Source organism: Tympanuchus pallidicinctus, unplaced genomic scaffold (assembly GCF_026119805.1).
Source record: "Tympanuchus pallidicinctus isolate F22 unplaced genomic scaffold, pur_lepc_1.0 scaffold2, whole genome shotgun sequence".
Lineage (NCBI taxonomy): Eukaryota > Metazoa > Chordata > Aves > Galliformes > Phasianidae > Tympanuchus > Tympanuchus pallidicinctus.
This window is the reverse complement of record NW_026294721.1, coordinates 15,046,362-15,067,830: the sequence shown is the minus strand read 5'-3', so window position 1 is coordinate 15,067,830 and position 21,469 is coordinate 15,046,362. Positions and strand designations below refer to the sequence as shown.

The window sequence follows — 21,469 nt, the reverse complement described above, 5'->3', positions numbered from 1 at the left end:
GGGCTACTCAGCTCCATTTTCCTTTCTATTTTGAAAGCTTCTAGACAAAACAAGTTGCCTGTTGCATAGGAAAGCTGTTCTCTATTTAAAATGAAAACAAATTAAATGCATACCCTAGCCTTCATATCATCTGTGAAAACTTATCTACTTCTGAAAAGCATCCTGATAAGAGAAACAAGAGGCTCCATTAGATTTAGTTTCATCAGTTTACAATATTACTACTTTTGGCTGTGTTCCCTGTCTCTCTGCTCAGGCTGAATATACTAAAACAGATGCATGCCCACGCCTCAACTGTCTTTCTTCATGGGCTTGTTTTTTTACCATAAATGTACTGTCTTTCACTATTCAGATTTATGTTCTGAGCTGTGAACTTGAATGCGTCAGGTAACAAAGCATGTTTCTGTCTACCTCTCCTGCTATGGGCCAATAAATTCTGGCAGAAAGGAGAACAGATAAGAAGTGAATATTCATGTGTTATCATAGAGCAGTTAAATTCATTGGAGAACATCCGTCAGACCCCTAAGAAAAGGGCAAGAAGCCATACTATCAACATATTTTTGAGGAAAGAGGGAATTCTGAGGCCAAATCTTATTCTTAGGACTCTGAAATAAAAACCATCCCATTCCTCCCGAAGTTCATGAAAACTATACAACATCCTTTTTTTTTTTTTTTTTTTTTTCCTACAGAAAGACAATATGTTGGAAGAAATTGGTCCATTCTCAATTAATTTATCCACATCAAGTCTCGAACTTCAGCTTTTAGGTCAATCAAAGATAATAAAAATTATTTCCCATGAAAAAGCACCATTAGACTAGAAGTCTCACTGACTTAGAGTTTGTTAGATTATACCCATTTAAATTCATGTGATTACATTTATTTCAATTCATATAAAAACAATGAAAACTAAAGCTTTATAGCATGGTGATCAAAATCTAATGTTATCTTTCATTATCCACAATTCACATTCTGCATTCAGCATCACTACTACATGTAAGGTGTTGGAATGTTTTAACACATTATTTTAGAAACTGAGATAAAAATAAAGAATATGTAGTCAGATAAAAGTGAGAAATAGAACAAACTAAGTTTTGCAGTACATTGGCTTTTCTCTGAACTATCAATGTCATCTGGTTTAAAGGCCAAATAATTTGGGAGGGGAAGAAGTATCTAAGAGTAATCTAAGAGGAACAGTGATCTCCTGGTGGAATAGAAGTTCTTAATACATTTGGTGTCCTTATTACTGACAGGGGAAATGGTGTGAAGATGAAGAACAGAGTGTGCGGCGGCAACAGCAGCACTTTGATCTTAGGCTGCACTTTTAAACAGTTCTTCATCCTTCAGAGTCTGGCATACATTAAATCAGCTCTTATATTTCTCTGAGTGTAGGGTGAACTGCTACTACAGAGGGGAACAGCTAAAATGGCTCAATGGTAGGTTTCAAGTTGTATCCATGGAGCATCGTGTCATCCACCTGCAGTATCTTGGTCATAATAAAATATCTGGTGCCATCCATCTTTATTGTTCTTAACAATCAATAGTTTCAACAAGTACAGAGTTGCATGTGCATGTTGAAACTACCCCCCTATGAACACACACCCTGCCACATACATAGGTTGCTCCAAAACTAAAGCTTCTTATTTATTTCCATGGAAAATACAACAGATAAAAAGAGTACAATAACACTACTTTATAGAGCAAATTCTCTATTAGCATTGTTTTTCAATACAGTTACCATCATCAGGTCCACATTTTCCACCATCAGTGAACAAGTGCCTGTAAGCCATGCTCATGAAAATCTGCACCAGTGAAGGTGACCGCCGTCAATGTCTCTAAACACACCACCTATCATCACACTGTGCTCACTTCCACTGTTTAGTCTCCATAAATGTTCAGAAAGTTTTGATAAAGTCAGTGGATGCAATGTTTTTCCAGATGAATGAAATCAATGACACACCTCCATGTCAGATACAATTTTATCAGATTGCCCCTCCGCTGCCACAACAATGGCAACAAAATGTAACAGAATATTGATGGGAAGGTTCAACCTCTACTGCCATGCCACCAACATCCACTTTTGATGTTGCGGGGCCAATGTAATAAAATAGGAAGCATTACTTTCACAACAGCCTTCATATATCATTCAAGATTGATGAGTTAATTAAGCTGAATGTTTCCAGTTTCCAGTATTTTAGCTTTAGTGGAACATAGTCTGTGGGACTTATAAATCTATTGACTTTTTTTTCTTAATAACAGGTGTGGGTTTTTTTGTTGTTTGTTTGTTTTTTTTTTTTGTGTTTCTTTGTTGTTTTTTTTTTTATTTGTTTGTTTTTGTTTTTTTGACAGATATATGCAGTAGAGACTGCAATGGCACTTATTCCACCTGAAATTTAGAAACTTTGTTATAAATTTTACCATTTTGTTTTCATAGTACCATACATTAGTACCATAACCCTGTGGTGGAAACATAAGGAGTTAACAAGCAATAAGGAAGAACAAATTTCCACATACATATTTTTCTTTCTAACGTTTAAAGGCTACTACAAAGGTTTATCCTGAGATATTCACCAGCTAAAAATATTCTGTTTTAATTTCTAAAACTTTAGGTTCATTTTCCAGCTACTCTGCTTCACCTAGGTCATGCCATGTATGTAGGTGAATATAATCACAATTCTGTAATTCTGCAGCCTAATTCAACTCTGCTTAGTGAAGCCAAACATTTTCCACCTGACCTCACTCCTGAACTCTTCTACTGCATTTAACTTCCAGCTTGGTAAAGTACATTTCCCTTCTGTATTTCCATATCTGACCATATTCCAAGTTTTGCAAGAGCTACACAGAAGTGTTTATTTCCTTTCTCTCCTATTTATATGTATATCATATGTATATCTCTGTGTTGCTTGTCCCATGTGTGACATCATCATGTATTGACCCACATCCCTCTACACATCTTGCACTCTGAAGGAAGGCAAGTGACTGGTAAAGAACCAACACAGGTTTTCCTCTTTGGAGTATTCTGCTTTCCTATTTATTTCCATTTTTAATTTCTTTTTCTGTCAAAGAGATTGAATGTACACAGCGTGAAGCAGTAGTTCTTCCTGTTAGGAAAGGCTGAAGTATTTTTCAAATGTATGTTCTGGGTTCATTTTGTGCCTGTTTTAGGAAAGTGAAGTTACAGTTGTGGAAGGAACCAATTACTTAACTGTTAGCTATATGTCTAATTTCTCTCAGTGCTGTCTAATTTCTCTCAGTGCTACTGAAAAAATGTTGAACACTAACTACTTAGTATACTGGTATTACTTTAAATTGTCTTAGAAATCAAAATTGGTTAAAAAATAAGACATTCTTTAACATGCTTTCATATTATTTGGTTGAGCAGTTCTGAAATAACTATAGCCTTGTTTACCAGCATGTTTGTTGTCATTTTGTCTGCACTAAACTTGGCACTGAATTACTCATCTATGTACTGAAAAAATTCCTCTGATGATTGAAGGATAATCAAATTGTCAGAGATCAGTAAAAAAAAAAAAAAAAAAATCAGTAAATTAATGTGAGCATTTCCTATTTGAATTCTCTAGTTCTTCAAGTCCTGTTCTTAAAACAAGAATGAATTTATGGGATAAGTGCTAAAAGACTGATTAGAATTTAAATATACGAATATATGAAAAGTTCTCTTCATTGTAGCATGATTAGAAAACTGCTTGGAAAATAAATTCCTAGGTGTTTTCACATATTCTTGGACCTATTAACAATTAAGTTATTTCAGCTACTCATTCATTCTACAAAATATGCATTCCATCTCACTGGCATGTTTTTCATGTCTGCTTTTCCTCTCCTTCCTTTGCTTTTCTTTGCCTTCCCTTATGTCTCTCCTTATAATCTTATTTATTTATTTTAACCTTTTTTATTGAATTAGATATGTCTCCAGATGAGATTTTCTTTTTTCTTTTTTATATGTGTTTTGAGGAGTAGCAAAAATAGAAGCTGTCATAATTTTTGTAGAAATATTGAGATTAGAGAAAGAAGGAGGGAGGAAGGGAGAGAGGAAGAAAGGATTTTTTTCTTAGTATCTTTGATATGCCAAAAACATTTGTTGACATGAAAATTTGTTTCCACTTAAACACACAAACAGTATTTAAACACAGAACAGTATTTCTAAGGTAAGACGAGTGCTGAGCTCTGCAGTTAAGCCAAAGATATAGATGTAATAAAAGGTAACTGATTTTTAACTGGAAAAATGTCTGAGGCATGGATACTGAAAATATCCACTCATATTCTCCATCTTTTCCTTTGACCTCCATTGAAAAATGGCATCCCTTCAAAGTGTGCATTATTCTACTTTGAAGTTGCACCTAAAACTGAATATGGAATAGAAGGGATAATGAAGTATTAACCATCCAGTTATTCATGATCCTCTTGTAAATAACTTTTCCTTACAAGTTATATAAATGCTTTTTAGTCAAGCAGAAACTGTTAGTATAGAAGTTTACAGTATCTACCCATGGAAAGAAAGTATAGGATTCCTTTAGAAGAATTAAACAAATCCTTTAGAAGAATTAAACAAGCTTAACTGTGAAGAAGATTTTCATGATCATGGCTAATTTGTTTGTTTTATTATTTCATACTGTAAAAGGAAACCTGATGTGAACTGCTTTTTCTCTGTACTAATGTCATTGAATTGTCTCAGATTATATAGGTAGTCAAGGGAACTCGCTTTTTGCTTGAATATATTCTTTATGTTAAGTTTTGTTGGGGAATTGGTGAATTCATTTCATTTAATATTTTTCCTTTGGAGTATTTTATTCCCACCATTTTGGTCAGATTTTAATCAGACTTTGAATTAATGTACAAGGAATTAAATGCACAAAAAGGAAAGATAATATATATGCTTTATACTGTAACTTCACTTCCTCCTTATTTTCATGCATGGTGTATATCCATTAGGCTTTGCTACTTCTAGTATAAATTAAGCCTCTTTATTCCATGTAGCATGGACCAATAAATGTTTTATGATAAGCAACTAAAATTAACATGCTTAATTTTGTCACTTTTTTAGATTGCATATTTCTGCAACAACATTTTGAAAGTAAGTAGAACAAATTATGGAAATATAGAATGGTACGGGTTGGAAAGGTCCTTAAAGATCACCCAGTTGCTAAATACTGATACTAAATCAGCCAAAAAAAAATCACAGCAAATACAGCTATAATTCTTTCCTAGTTCAATAGATATAACTCAGTAGAAAAACATGGAAAAAGACAATTACGTGTGTTTTCCATGAAAATGGACATTTTTATTACTTCACCTTTTAAGTCTGAGGCTGCTGTAGGGTATAGGAGCTCAGCATCCTTTTAAGAACTTTTTGCCTGCAAAGTTAGCTTTTTCTGGCTCTTGTGACTGAAGAGCCAAAAGAGAGTGAATGGCACTGTCTGTAGCTAATTCTAATTGTAAGGATTGGTGAAAGCGATCTTCTTTAAACACTTGTTCTCTTTAGAGACTTTCCAAGTGTATTGCATATTTGATGCATATGATGTTTCAGAAAAAAAAAAAGTGGAGATAGTAAGTGCAAGATGGATGGGCACACTGGCAAGAGGTCTTTTTACCAAGCATTTTTCTTCCTTTTTTTTTTTTTTTTTTTTTGTTTTGTCTAATGATGGCTCATAATGGCCTTTATTTAGAAAGAAATTCTGTCAACTGCATTACAACTTTCAGTCTCTTACCTCTGTTTTTAACTATTCCGTGGATGGTATTTGCCAAGATCCACCATAATGACATAGAAGCGTAAAGATTTCTGAGTACCAAAAGGTTGTGCATCTTGGGTTAATTTATTCTAAATGATTGCAAACCCAGTCCTATGGCTGGAATTATTGTTTGCTTCTTCTTTTATTCAGAAAGAAATCTGATCCTCTGGGAAAAAAAGAATGAAACAACACTGTAGAACTGAGAGTGATTGTGCATGGAAGAAAGAAGTAATGAGAGACATCCAGATGCAATTTAGAAGTCAATATCTTGTAGACAAACAGCATTGTATGTAGAAAAAACAGGATATCAAAAGCTGATGCTAAAAAGTATTATTTCTTAGAGCATCTGGAAAAATATAATAAATTTAGAAAGTGGGGAAATTTAGAAAGTGGGGAAATACATTGTAAATCTTGCCCAGGATTCTCTGTCAAATAATGCTGCTAAGACCCTGCTGTCACATTTACTCATTGGCTGCATAATGTCTTTCTGAGTTAGCAAGATGGTTAATGCCAAACCTGATCAATAAGGTGATAGATACTTCTTCAGGTAGATATTTTGTCAAAAAGTATTCAGTGTATTTTTGTTATAAAAATGAGAGTTGAGGAGAAGTAATAGGCAATCATAAAATGTGCTTAACAGAGACTCAAAAATAACTTTGATTTACACTGAAATGTAATATGCCTCATGGAGACAAAATAATATTATTATTTTTGAAAACCAGTTATGATATTCATTAGATATACAACAGACTACATGAAAAGGAAACAATGAACACAGGAATACTTGATATTCCAGTGAGCTATTCCAATTATACTAAATCGCTTACAATAAACCTTTATAGTGTTGCAGGTAATTTATCCATTATAAGCACAGGAAGTAAAGAAAGCCTTCTTCTGAAAGTCTTGTACAGTTTTTCATATTCAGTTCTTCCAGATCTGTACTGAATATATTTTACCAAGCACTGTCTGATGATTCCAAAAAGCAAAATAATATTTTGCCTATTAGAATTCTGTAGAAGTTGATACATTTTTTTAATCTGAAAGGATGTAATGACTATTGCAAAAAGTACTTATGTGTGTTTTTTATACTCTTCTGTGTTCACACTATCACAGATCCACATAATATCTGTAAGTCCAGATTGATCCATAGATCAATGTAGAAACTTTCTTGGGCATTTAGAATTTAGTCTTCTTTAGTTGACAAAATAACTATCTCCTATTTGAAAGAAAGTATGTGAGCAAACTAAACATGGTGAAGTAGGGAATTAGCCTACTTTCTTGTTTGGGAAGGCATGCTAATCTGTAAGATTGCAGAAATTAGACAACATGTAAAAAAGAAACAGTTATAGTTCCTCATTTGTGCAACTTAATAAACGTGAAACTCATGTTTCTTATCATAAACATCATTGAGCTATTTTATACACCATTATATAAACTTAGTCAATGTACATCTGAAAATTTGACATAAAATTACAAAAATCTCAACACATGATAGGAAGGAATTACTGTGATTTTATGAAGAGGCTGAGACAGAATGCTCATTAACCACAAGGTTCAGTCTAATGTCAAGCAATTTCTAATCTTCTCCTATTGCCAAATAAAAGAAACATATATATATATTATTTGCAGACAGTAACTGTATCGATAGATTTAAATGAATATTGCATCAGATGTACATTTTAAAAAGACATTTTACATAGCATACATATGCCTGCAAGTTTCACTTATAGAAAAATAATAATAGTTTTCAACCTGTGGAGAAAGACTTATAATAACATTGGTGTGAGTAACATGGGTGCTGGCAATATACTGGCCATCCAACCACCAAGTTTTAAAACAAATCATTTTGGTTTAATTACTGTCTAAAGAAACACTGTAATGTCATGAAGTTCAAGTGCTCTATAACAAGATGCCTGGGGTGCAACCCTGAACCCACTGAGATCAACAGGAATTTTGTTCTTAACTTCAGTGGTTTGAGCTTCTATTTGTTTATGTGTTAGAACAGAAACTGGAAGCAAAATCTCAATCTCATTTGGGAATCATATCTGATATTACAAGCCTAAGAAATGACTCAACTAAATATGGGGAAGGGGGGGGAAGCTATGTAAGCTGCAAGACCCAACAATCTAAACACTAATGATTTTGCTTAGTTTTTTTCCAGCCTCTGTGCTATGTTCAAGTAGCAGAAATACAAGTAATTTATTTCTAAATAGATCCAGTGAGAATATTAGCCTCTTATGGTGACTACTGCTGTAGATGTTGATTTCCTGCACTGATATTATGCTAATATTTTCTCTCCAGTATTCAAAATGTATTGTAATAATGTGAGTAAAAATCTCAACTTTTCACAACACTCTTTGTAAGAAACAATAGACAGATCCCTGAAGGCACAGCTGAAATTTACATATGGATTGAAGGTACTTATTGACTAGTATTTATGTTATCTGAAAACCCATGGTAGAACCATGTCCTCAAAACTGTGGAAATGAATATTTTATTTGGACTGTATAGATTTAAAAATTCAACACTAAGGTTTTATTTTAAAGGGTTTAAATATTAGTATTCATATTCCATTAATAGAACATAGTATTTACATAATAGTATTTCATTTAAAAAATAATAATAATAAAAAAATCTGCTCCATGTGAAGCATATTTCTCTGCAGAGAAAGACATACCACAAGGGATATATGTCTGATGCCTTGCACTATGAAGCAGTTTTTTATGGAGATAAATCAGCCTAAGAAAACAAAGTTAAAAAAAAAATCAAAAGGGAAAAGAGAGAAAGTATTAAGACCAGATAAGTACAAAAATACAAGAGTTAACTGAATAAACATTATGAAAACAAAATATGGCCAAGGGAATAGTAAGGAAGTAGCATAAATACTTCAAAGGAAGTCTTATTTTCATGAAAAACAATAGTATGATTAGTCTCAGTTTTCTAGCCTAAAGGTATTTTTTAAAATTCTTGTGTACATTATTCATATTCTTAGCATAAAAAGCCATGTTGGCTCCATTACACTGGTAGTAGGATAGCAACAGAAAGAGCTGCTTTGCTCCTGCTTTGCATTCTTTCATTAAAGTGGTCTCAAATGGTAAAGTGGCAATGGAATTTGGCACTCAAGTGTCTACCTTCGGTCTCACAGCTAGAATTTGATTCCCAGCATTCACTGTATCTTTTGAAAATGATGAGTCAGACAGACGCTGGCAGACTTCCAGATCTTGGTTGCATGTGTGAAAGGACACTGCTTTTCTTTTAAAGAAGGGAAACAGAGAAAGAAAAAAAAAAAATCCCAGATGAGCAGTCATAGTTCCGTGCCTAGAGAGAAGAAGGAGGAACTGAATTTGCATTAGAAACCCCTGCACCCAATTAGGGAGTATAGGAATGTACAGTAGTCATAAAAAGACATCTTTTGCATTTCCAATTCTCAACATGAAAAGTAGAAACAGAGTGCAAAGGAATACTTACGTTTTATTTTTGTTTCAAAGCAAAGGTTTTAGTAAGGTTGAAAACAACGTTTGGTGGCGTTTTCTTGTTTGCTTTGTTTTGTTTTGTTTTCTTTACAAAAAAAAAAAGTTGCATAATATATAGTAAAATGCATATATATAGCTTGAAGTACATACAACTGATTTTTACCTTTTTTCTGACTGTGTGTTTTGACACATTTTTCATCATTTAATGATAGGAGCCTATAGAGATCTTATCACAAGGAGAAACAAAGGCAATGCTGATGATTTAAAGCTACCAGTACTGCCAGAACTGCTTTGCCTCGAAAACAGAGGATTGAGGTGTTGACCCTGGGTTCAACAGCTGTCGCAAATTCAAGAAAAGTCAGATATGATATTTTTCATTCAAACCAAAGCCACTAATTTGCAATCAGCTAGAAGGGTTAAAGGATTTGGACTCATGCCACGCACAAGAGTGACCTCTTCTGGGTGAGGACAGAACTTTAAAAAATTCTCCCCTCACTTTTCAATTTCAATTTTTCAGTCAAGTCATTCCCATCTGAAAATAAGCATCCTAAACTCCATTTCCTAGAACTGACTTTATTCATAAAAAAGAGGAAATTCCAAATGTGGTTGTAATTTAATCTATTTATTTTCTCATTCTTTAGTATACCATGATCTATCTGGTATGTTCTGAGTTACTCTGACAAAAGACTATCTGGCTCTATGATTTCTACTTTTAAAACTGGAAAAGATAAAAGTGAAAATCCACAAGCAAAACTGTGTTGGATTGTCAACTGTATTTGCAGATGCAACTACTACAATCAAATATGTACTAATGTAAATTCCCCACAGTGATTAAAAGGAAGATCATTTTGTCCCTAAATGCTGCCGTCTGTGTCTGGAAAATATGGCAGGAGAATGTCCCCAGAGGGCAGGACAGGTCAAATTGGGCTGGATGAGCATCCAGGAGATTAAACCACAAAATAACTGAAATCCCAATCAGCACATAGATCAATGGAGTTTTTCAATCAGACTGAGCAACATCACAATTCATCCGTGAGTCTTTTGACAATTTGTTCATTTTTAAAACAATTCTGATAGTACGATATTGCATAAGCTAAAAATTTATTTAATGTAAAATATTAAGGCAAATATATTTATTGCATTTGTAGTACTAATTTATTCAGATTTACTTAGCACAAATATTTTAAAAGTTTTTTTGCAAAGGAGAAATATGAATAAACATGTAAGTAATCAGTTTCAAATCATTTTGAAAACTGACTGCTTTTGCTATTCAGATGAGAATACAGTTAAAAATTCTAAATTATGTTTCTTGGTTACCATAAGACACTCAACAAAATATAAAATATATAAAGTGCTGCTTAAATATTTTCAGTGCAAGGGCTGAGGGCTCAAATATTGTGGCTGTTACAACAGATGAAGCTCCATCTGTGGTTGGTAGTAACGCATGTTTAATTTAGTATAATGTTAAAGTCATTCTCTGGTTGATGGAGTTTCAATCTATCAGGCACTAAAAGACAGCCTTTTATATAATATAATGCTAAAAATTTTGTCTTGGGGATGATGAAGCCTGTGAATGACCTTACTGGAAGATCTTGCCATCAGTACTTAGATCCCTAATTCCTGAGATGCTGATCCATTTTGTGGCTTCATCAGTTCTTTATCCTTGATTTATTTTTGAGATAATCTTTATAAAAATACCTGTGCTTATGTCAGAAGGGAAAACAGAATATTACTGTACATTCTGGACAAATATTTTGATTATTTTTGGAATTTTATTCAATACTTCTATTTGAAACTTAAAATCTAATTTAAAAGAGTAATCTATCATTTGGAAATATCTGTGCTATTTTGTTTGCTGAGGGTTTGAAATTCTGCTTGAGGCAAAGCACTATTTCTCTTCCCTCCCACTAGAATTGAATATTAATGAGAGAAGCCACTGAAGATACCTGAATTTCCAATAGATATCAAAGGACAAGTTTGAGTTTAGATCCCAAAAGAAGGTTTGTGCTTAACGTACGTTGATAATTCATTGCTGTGAACTCCAGCCCAACTTGTACACAGATATCAAGGCTGTCTCAATGCTTAAGCTTAGTGCTTATTAGCTTATTTCATCTGGGGTTTCTCTTTGTGGTTGAGGAGGAGGAGGTTTGAAAATATAGGGAGAATTGGTCACTGAGATCTGAAATATTTTATTGAGGAAACATCTGGAAAACTTAGAAACTTTCATGCACAATGCTGGTAACACCAAAAAAAACACTCACTCCAATCATATTCATATACAATTGGGAAGTCACTGGAAAAATTTTCATTACAATTTCTAAAGTTCTCTGGCTGTTAAGAAAAACATTGCCACACAGCCATTGGCAGCTCCAGGTAGACATGTTAGACCCCCGTACAATTCAAGCAGCTGGGAACCTCACAGCTACTACGTGAAATGGGCAATTTCCAGGATACTTCTATTGAGGAGGAGGGCTTTTTATTAAAGACTTTGCTTTTTGATAAAAATATTGAGCATGGTTGGACAAAAGAAAATCAATTCAGTCACCAAACTGTAGTCTTGCAAATTCAATGATCATTGCCCAATTCCTCTGTTTCTTGAGGAGAGACAGGTATGCCACCACTGATGGCAGCTTTTTGCTTCATTTTTTTCATGTGAATTAATTTGTCAAGTCTGATGCTAAGGAGTAAGTTATAGGTGAGACAGGTGTATCGGTGTAGCTTTTAAAAGCAAATAATAGGCTGGAAACAATGTATTCTTTTTTGGATATTCAATTCCTGAAATCCTAGGGACCCCTCCATGTTCGAGGGCTAAATAAAATTTTTGGCATATGTTTCAAAAAGTATTTGGTGATGCAGCTGTGCATTTTGTTGTCTGATTTTGATGTTTAGGTTTAAATTTATTTCTGACAAGTGTTACGATTTGGATCTGGGAATTCAGTTATATATTCAGCCACAGGAGAAAGGAAAGAATGGGTAAATTGTATGGAGGAAATACTGTACAAAATACAGGACATCACAGAATTCATTAAACTTGTAGAAATTTTGTTTTTCTTCAGACTTCACTATCTAGCAGCTTAATTTGTGTTGCAATTTTAATGCAAAAAAAAAAAAACTATCACATTTAATGTAATATTTTAATTTTAAAATACCTAATGCACGCAGGAAGCTGGGAGGCATGCAACTGCATCTTCAAAGCTCAGTGGCATTTGTGTCACAGTACGGGTACTTTACAGGCAAAATTTAGAACTTTCACAGAGATTTACAAGAAACTTGTTTCTCTTTACAAGATCTAGAGTATTAGACAATTCACATTTCATTCATGAAGGGAGAATAGGTTCTCAGGGATTGGGTATAAGACACTGTCAGGAAACATTTCCTTCCTAACTCTTTTTTTCTGCCATTTACATTTCAATTTGTCTCACCTCCTCTTTCTGAATGCAAAATTGCCTAGTTAATCATGATAGATAAGAAAACACTGAACTCTCTTAAATAAGGCAGCATTGCCTTTTAGTCTTTTTAGACGAGACACTATGCCTTCTCTTTACGAGGACATGCTTCCTTCTTCCAGGCTTGATAGTGCTAAAGCCAATGTCAAAAGCTTTTTCAGTCTACAAAGAGAGTAGACATCTGTTAATCTGATGTTGTGAAGTCAACAAAGGCTACAAGAGGCACAGAGTTAAGTTAAAAGTCACATTCAAATACACTCCAATTATATATGTACAAGCTTCTACTTGCTATCTACAATTAGATAGCTTTCTTTCTGTTGTCACACCACATCTTTCCTTTACAGACAAATATGCCTAATATTTCCAAACTTCTGTTGGGAGTCCAGTGATCAGTAGAGAATCATCTGCCTGAGGAATAAGATTTGGTGAAGACTTCGGAAAAAACACATTCATTAAGAATGCATTTCACATTATCATTTTCAAAGACTACTGCTGCTTGTAACTACTACACTAGCACATTTCTTTTTCTCTCTCAACAATAAATTGAAAATATTTTAATATACCCAACCCCATACTTCCCTGTTTTGCCTGTGAGAATCACTGATATGAACAAGCTAAATTTTCCTATCTCCTTTAATTCCCATTTTTAAGATGCTAAGGATCAATAAATGCATATCTTCAGCACAATTTAGTTCAGCAAATTAGTTTTAAAATGATTCTACATGCAGTGTAGTTCAAATAGAGTATACCAAAACTAGAGGAACATTCCACAAAAGGAATAGGATAAATCAGTTTTCAGGACTCAGACTATTTAAGATGAAGACATTTAAGTAGCACCATCTCCCCCTATGACAGAAGTGCATTTGGCTTTCAGACATGAGCAGAGAGGCTGATATACTGAAGACTTTTGTTCAAATAATTACAAATTTGTCTTTATTATGCAAATCGGCTGTCCTTTATTTCCCATGCTTCAGACTTTATTGAATTGCATACAGAATAGTTCTATACAGTAAATATTTACAGGTTTCAGACAAGAACTGTTGAAATAAACTCATAAATTTTGTTTACCTAATGTCTTCCCAGAATTCAGAACAAGAAAATCCCTAGAATTACTTGAGTGTGAGAGATCCATGATCTGAAGGGAACAGCAGTGTTACCACTTGGCTGAAGCTCATCCCTTGAGCCTTTCATGGTATATATAAAAAAAAAAAAAAAAAAAAAAGCAAAGGAAAATGACCCAAAGATCTGATACATCAGGATAACAATCTAATCTGTCAAAACCTGTCTATCAACCTAAATTATTTTGCTATTTATCTCTGTGAAAAGAAGTAATTTCTCATTGGGATTCATCAACGTTTTTCCCATTCTAGGAATTCTCTGCTAGCTAAAATACTCTTTGACAAAGATATGTAGATTTTACCTCAAATCTAGATTTTTTTTTTTTTTATCATAGCCAAGAAATACTAGGTCCTATGTAGACTATTATTCTGTTCTTTGTAGTAGTACTACAGAAAGAATTCTAGCTTTCCATTAAGTAAATCAAGTACCTAAAAAGCCAAAGGGATCTGTGATATCTCCTCTCTGAGTTACAAAAGACCAAGTAAAATGCTATCTCATATTTAAGATCCCATAAGCGTGTTGAAAACATTCCCAACAAATACCATTGAACCATTTTACAAAACTGTCAGGAGAGGATTTTACCAGATGTTCCTTTAACTGGGCCCAGGATTTCTATTTCACATAGAATAGGTCTGCAAGCTTTTGAGTTCCTCTGCTAACATTATCACATTATAACCTCAATATATCAGACTGGTCAGTCAGTACTACACACTGCCTTAGCTTTCAGAAGGCTGGAAGATCTGCCTGAACCTTTCTGATCAGTTATATGTTATAATAAAGAGAACTGTGGACTCAGGTCATCACCTGACATTCTGGGCAACAGTTTTCAGGTCAGAAGCCAGGTCAGCATCCATTCCTCAGATCTACCCTCCCACAGATGGTTATATCTCACATGCCATAAATCAAGTACAAGAACAAATTTTAATACATCCTGGAAACAAAGAAATATATTTAAAAGGCTTATATCATTATGTCCAGGATTTGTCTTACTCAAAGAAAGGCTTAACCTCCAGCTTCAGATCTATAAGCTACATCATCAATTTAACACCCCTGCCTTTGATTAACTGTTCATATAACAAAGTCAGTTCAGTCACAGGGTCATTGACTTTTCAAGATAAGTGGACTTACAGTCATCTGCCTTTCTAGACCATCCTTTAACACCTTTTTAGAACCTCCTATTATTATTATTTTGTCCCCCACAGTTCTTATAGAAAATTTTAACAACTCCTCCCTTCCTGTGTCTTGCTAACAAAGCCAGTCAAAAACACAAGTCACTGATGAAGCTACATAGAGTACATCTTAAGTACCTTACTTCAAATATGGTTGTCCATTAAATAGAAAAGACCAATTGTAAGTGGTAATTACTGACCATTCCCAGAGGTCAGATAATTGTGCTCCTCGTACACTCGAGCCCCTCCCATCTTATTTCCACCCCCAGTTCTCTTTATCAGTACTTATCTGCTTCAACCCTCTATCAAAGTTTGAGAAAATATCCAAGAAGTTTTTCAACTGCAAACATACACCTAAATTTCTATTTGTTTTGTGGGAATAGAAATATTTGGGCTAGAAACATACTTAAAACCACCAGCCATGGATTTAAGCTGTGCAAGATTTCCTTACAAAATGGGACAACTGTCTTTTTAAAGGCCACAAATCCTGTCTGTAACTTGGATATGGGGGATGATGGGAGGAGATAAATTTATAAGTATTACTTAAACAAGCACTAGAGTGGAAGACAGGTAAGAGCCTGTGGATTTATGGACAGGAGGTTAAGCTGAAAGCACAAACAGAGTAATAGCAAAGTTGAGGGGAATAACAGGATCTGCTGTAAATCAGAAGAAACAAAAAAAAGCAATAAGGTTGAAGAAAAAGTATTTGGAGAAGATATAAAAACAAGCTGAGAAGGAAATTGAGACTAAATAGGCATGAACAAGAGAAGAGGCATGAAACACAGTAGAAAAGGGAGACTAGAATGAATATAAAACTGAATAGAGTAGATATAAAAGTAGGAAGTCACCTGCACATACAATGGAAACAAAAATAACGGAAGTTGTATTACATTATGTTTATTTGCTTTGTAGTGACAAGTTGAATAATTTGCTTGTGAAAAGAAACTAACTTCAGGAATTATTTTAAAAGTGAAATTTTGACATGGTAGACCAGAACAGCTGTTCAAAAGACATTACAGTCCATTGTACAAATTTTTCTTAGTTCAGTGCTTATTGGCTTAATAAAGAGCTCAGCAGGAATCCTTAAAGTCCCCTCTATTAATCTTGCTGTCAGATTGCACAAATTCCAAACCAAAAAAATTATATCCTTAGTCCCCCTACACTTACAGCATGACAAAAATGCAGAGAGTGTCCAATCTATTCTTTCAAAAAGAGAAGGAGGATAAACAGTGAAGATATTGTGCAACGCAGAGGTAACTGGGGAAAAGGAGGCACATTGCTGTGCCTGGCTTCCTCCCATTCCCTTCTCCTTTATCTAAGCTTTATTTTTTCTGATTTTATGTTATGTTCCACATAACTAGTGTTTTCATCTGTTCTGAAGTGAAACAGATCTGTCCCCCCCTCATATCCCAAAATACAAGCAACTTCACTCATCCCTATGTGCCTCTTTCACCAACATGATTACACAAGGAAATGTACCAAAACAAAAACTAACAGAAATCCTGATGCTTGTTGGTACAATTAGCATCTTTATAAGACTTGCTGCTGGGGGAGAGGAAATAATTTTCCCCTGTGATCAAACCAGTTGTACATTAGCTTCTTCTCAGAACCCATACCAATGCATTCAAGCAGCTTTTGGATGGTACTTCACCAAGCAGTGCCCATCTATAAAGCAGTGAGATATGAATCAAACAGCTAGAGGAAAAAGCTAGAGGAAAAAGTTACATTGAAACTCTATGGAATTCTACTAAAATAGATTCATTATCCAGTACATGCAGAAATAGATCCCAAAACATCACTTGTTTCATGTTCTTCTTTCTTAAGCATCATGAATTGCATGACAGTTTTTCTTCCAGATTAGGTAAGCTTTATCTTTGAAATAGGCTTCAGGCTGGATGACATTTTTGCTAATTGAATTGTAAAGTAGTGTGGACATAACCTCAACAACCACTGTTATGATGGTGTGTTTATTACTCACTCAGATTTATTCAACCTGAGCAACATCCAAGGTGTGGGGAAATATTATAGTCAACATGAAGGTGAAAGCCTAATAGGTTGGTTATCTCATTACTGGGAATCTGGCTGGCACCAGTTGCATGTCTGGATAACAACAAAGCCCATCAGTTGGGATCTCACACCAGAGATCAAGCTACTGATGTTGCAATTAACCAAAGACCTAATAGGGAGTTCACCCTATGGAAGGAAATCCTGACAGAAATGCAGGAGAGATATCCCTGTAATGTATGGTACCCAAGTTAAGCAGGTAGTTTCACTATTAAGAGAAGGTCAAGGGATCTGTCCAAGAAATCCAGTTCCTAGGAATAAAATGGCAAGATGAAGATCTACAGTTTGTTACAGGAGCTTATACAAAATACTTAAACATTCATCTGGTCCTCTTTACATCATACAGGTCATCCATTTATGCAAGCAGATTTTTTTGTTTAACTGGAAAATATTGTCTTTAATTCCATAGGGAAGTTTTTTGTTTTGTTTTGTTTTTTAAATCTTTTGACAATACTCTCTGAAGAGTGGTGTGATTGCATCGCTTTTGTCTGGCTCATCTCTCTGAAATGGCTTTTACCTACCAGAACTGTTCATGGTGCATCTGAGTTGTGCATCCGAGGATAAGGCTGAAACAGTTTTCCAACTGTAGTAAACAGAATATGAATAAAAAGCAACAGACTATTGAATGCTATGTAAATTATTCACAAGATTTAAGATGATTGGTTATGTCTTACATGAATCAACATGGTCTTAATTACACTGGCTAGAAATAAAACATTTTTTTACTAAAGGATCAAGGAGCCAAATTTGAAGATAGTAGTCTTTTTGCATGTTTCCTGCCTTCTGTCACAACAGATCAATCCATCATTCAATGCATGATGTGCGTTACTCTTTTAACAGCAATGTTAGTTTTCTTTAGGGCACTGTCATAACAAATACACAATAAAGCATAAATGTGATGTCTTTATATCCTTAGCAGCAGAGGTGTGAGATTGCCTACATTAGCAACTGCCCTTGAGCTAAACAAGATGCCTAAAATTTGAGATCTGTGGAAGATTTTACTATTGTTCTTGGGGGTAAGAATTTGTAGATAACTGATGCCAACATTTACTATGTAGCTTGGTATTGGGGGATTTTGTTCCACTTCTAAAAGACTGTTTTGACAACATAGATTTGTCTATGGGTAAAATTGTTTGAAGATGGGCAGAATGTAACTTGTCATATTTGAAAACACCTATGAATTCAAGATTATCTCTGAAAGTGTTATTTAAAAAACATTAGGGAATTGACAAGCAGTTACTTGGAGTAAAACAGCACAGTCCTTTCAATGTGAATGCCACACTGATTTATACCATATGAGGATCTGCTCATAATAAGATCTATTTAAAAATTAAATATTTATACAACTAAGATAGTACAGAAATTTTAAAAGACTTTTCTTAATCTTGCCAGTAAAATTTTTTTGTGGTTACTACTATGTTTCTATCATGCTGTACTTTCAACCGAGCTACTCCCCCCTCAATTTGTTGCAGGCCATTAAGTCTCTGTATTTGTGAATGACTGTATTGGACATATTAGTTTGAATAAATAGCTTTTTCTTCCTAAAAGCTTTAAAGTTAACAAAAGATAATTACCCTGGAATTAAATATACAAGTGATAAATAGAAGGAAAGGCTTGTTAACAACTAACATCTGAAAAATGAAAATAATTCTCTACCAAAAGAAAAAACAAACAGGCATTTCAATGCAGTTGGGTCCAGCGGAAAGCTCTTCATAAATCCAATGAGTTCTCTCTCTGAATAGTTCCTGGGAGCCAACTACTGTAGATTGCTTTTCCCAGACAGTTTTGTTTATTTATTGGCATCTCCCTTTAAGTCAATGGCATATTCTGTTGAAGTCCTTGTATGTAAGCTGAAGATATTTTAATTAAAAGCTGTAAATTAAGGTCATCGTTTTGAGGATTTCTAAGCATAGTCTCATGCCCTGGATCATGTACACCTCAAGAAACATGTGATTCAGTAACTTTTGTATTTTGTAAGTTCTTTCTGCTGATCTATAGTCCAGATGTTCCACTAGTTATCTGGAAGCCAATATTCTGTTTGGAAACAATTCTTTAACTACAAAATAATGAGTTGACTCATCCGCCTGGAATAATGAAAATAATTCCCCCCTCCTCCATGAGTACAGCTCAGCTTAGTTCACTGATTTAATAGACAGAAAATGCAAGTTTCCTGAATTTTCATTGTCATCTGATTTCGCAAGTACTTAGTACTCACTGCCTGTTCAGACAGTTGTCCAAGTGTTACTAAAAATGTCTTAAGTTTCTCTACACAGATAAGTATACAAAGTTTGAATTTCAGATAAAAAAGTTAAAAGATGTTTGAGCACCACATGAATGTCAGCTGCTTATTCTGTGCTTTTGTTTATAGCAAGCATGCATAAGGAGTTTTCCATTGCAGTCTAGAGTACACATTTTCATGCTTGATTTGACTGTAGATGAGCTGCACATCTGGAGATGTTGAGCTTTGATTTTTGTATGAGCTGAATGAGTTGACTAAATGATCATGCACTTTTAAATGGTCTTTTAGGACAGTATACCCACCTTAACAAAATTATAACCGAACACTTCTGCATTCTAGATAAATCTCCCCTTTACAATATGGACTATGATCATTGTTATTCTGAATTTCCAGATGTTTTATTTGGCATGAGTTCACTTCAAAAACTTTTTCAGTACAAATATCGCTAATTTAAACCATCCAAATCCACTAATTATAGATACTTCTGGAATCAGGATGAATTTCCCACAGTTAACATCAGTGTGCTTAAACATGCTCGCTTACGTAGAAAAATATGTAACTGTTGATCCATAAACACAAAAGTTACAATAAGCCCTGTAAGACCCCCTCCACAGATAAAACAGTAAGCTTTTGATATCTTTAGATAGTAGTTTTAGTGGTTGTATTCAAACAGAGAATCATTAGAAAATCATGTCTATATATATATATATATATATATCTCCATATTTTTACTATTTTTCCTTATCTTTAATGAAGTAGAGTTCAGGATAAAAGTTGATTAAAAGTGTTTGAAGTGTTATATACAGCAGTACTTTAGGTAAAGGGCATCTTTTGAACACCTTAAAAGACAACTAACTGAAGTTTGGTTAACACCTCAAGTACATAGTCAAACATCAATTTGGGGAACATGTATCTACATTTACTGCACTATTATGACATCTTATCCTTAATATTTTTTTCCACCAATAATTAATCTATTAAATTATTTTCTGTTACTAAAGAAAGAATGAAAAAATATGCTAACAAAATTGGATGATGCATGGATGAATATAAATCTGCGAGAAGCTAATTTTACATTATGGCCACAAAGGTGTATGATTTTTTATGACTTTAAATTATTCATATGTGCACAGAAAAAACATATCCAGAAGTTTATACATGTTCTGTAGTATGGCTTATCTGATTACAATACTACATTATTTCATAATGACTTTAGTCATTCCCATGCCATAGGAACGTGTCAAATTTCTGAAGTAATGATGAATGGCAACTTCTAAGCTAGTTTTAATGGCCTTAGCAGTCCCTAAGAGTAGCATCTGTTGATGAGACAAGACAATATTAAAAAAAAAAAAAAAACAACTCAACATGCATCAACCAAATGACGCAGTAGCAGCTAGAAGCATAACAGATTCATTTGCAACAAGACCATGCACAATTGGGCAAATACAAGTTATAAATGAAATGGAGTCTTGGGATTTGTCCTGAAAGATACTGCAGCTGAACTTTGACATAAAACATCCAGGAAAGTATTTCAACAATGCTCACCCAGAAAGAAAAAGCCCTCACCAACCACACTCTGAGTTATAACCAGGGGACAGAACCACACCATTCTCTCTGACTTCAGCTGTCATGATTGGTGAGTAGGCAACAGGTGTTGTTCCTTGGAGGAAAGAATCAGAGTTCCAAGTAAAAGGGAGAAAAGGAGATTTTGTATGGGAAGTTCAGCTGATGAAGAAAAAACTGTGCAGGTAGGAAGAATTCTCTAGCAAGTACATAACAGCCAGAAGAACTTTTCAAAAGACTAGTATTAAATCTGCACAGGGCTATGTGTAATCAATGAATATACAGATGTTATAGCTACAAAATTAACAAGAGAGTTTGGCTGAGCAGGTTATAATAACAAAAGAGAATAGATAGAGTGCTTACCCTTATCCTACACTCACTGCAACACTCCAAAGGAGGGATCTCCAGAAAGGGATCCTTCCCTACTAGTAGGGTGCTCTTAAATGGGTCTAGGAGATGTGCAGCCAGGCTCCACCCCTTCCTGCAGTAGAGGAGAATTGCCTTCACTTGTGCTCCCATGGCTGACTCATTGCTTGCCTCAGGTGATCAATCAGAGGTTGAGGCCTTGATTCAACAGTTCCCATACAGGCTAGAAAAAAAAAAAAATAATGTTTAGAGGAAGATATCTCACTAAGATTGCTTTTGTGTTGCTGGATAT

General features: G+C 34.4%; 1 long non-coding RNA gene across 1 annotated transcript; it reads right to left on the bottom strand.

The window, feature by feature from the left end:
- Positions 1-15,832: 15,832 nt before the first annotated feature.
- LOC128080508 (uncharacterized) lies at positions 15,833-21,255 on the bottom strand. The gene is made up of 3 exons (XR_008206710.1): positions 21,175-21,255; positions 17,531-17,592; positions 15,833-17,260 (listed from the first exon to the last, which is right to left on the bottom strand). It is a non-coding gene; the product is annotated as an uncharacterized LOC128080508 (long non-coding RNA).
- Between the last annotated feature and the right edge of the window lie 214 nt (positions 21,256-21,469).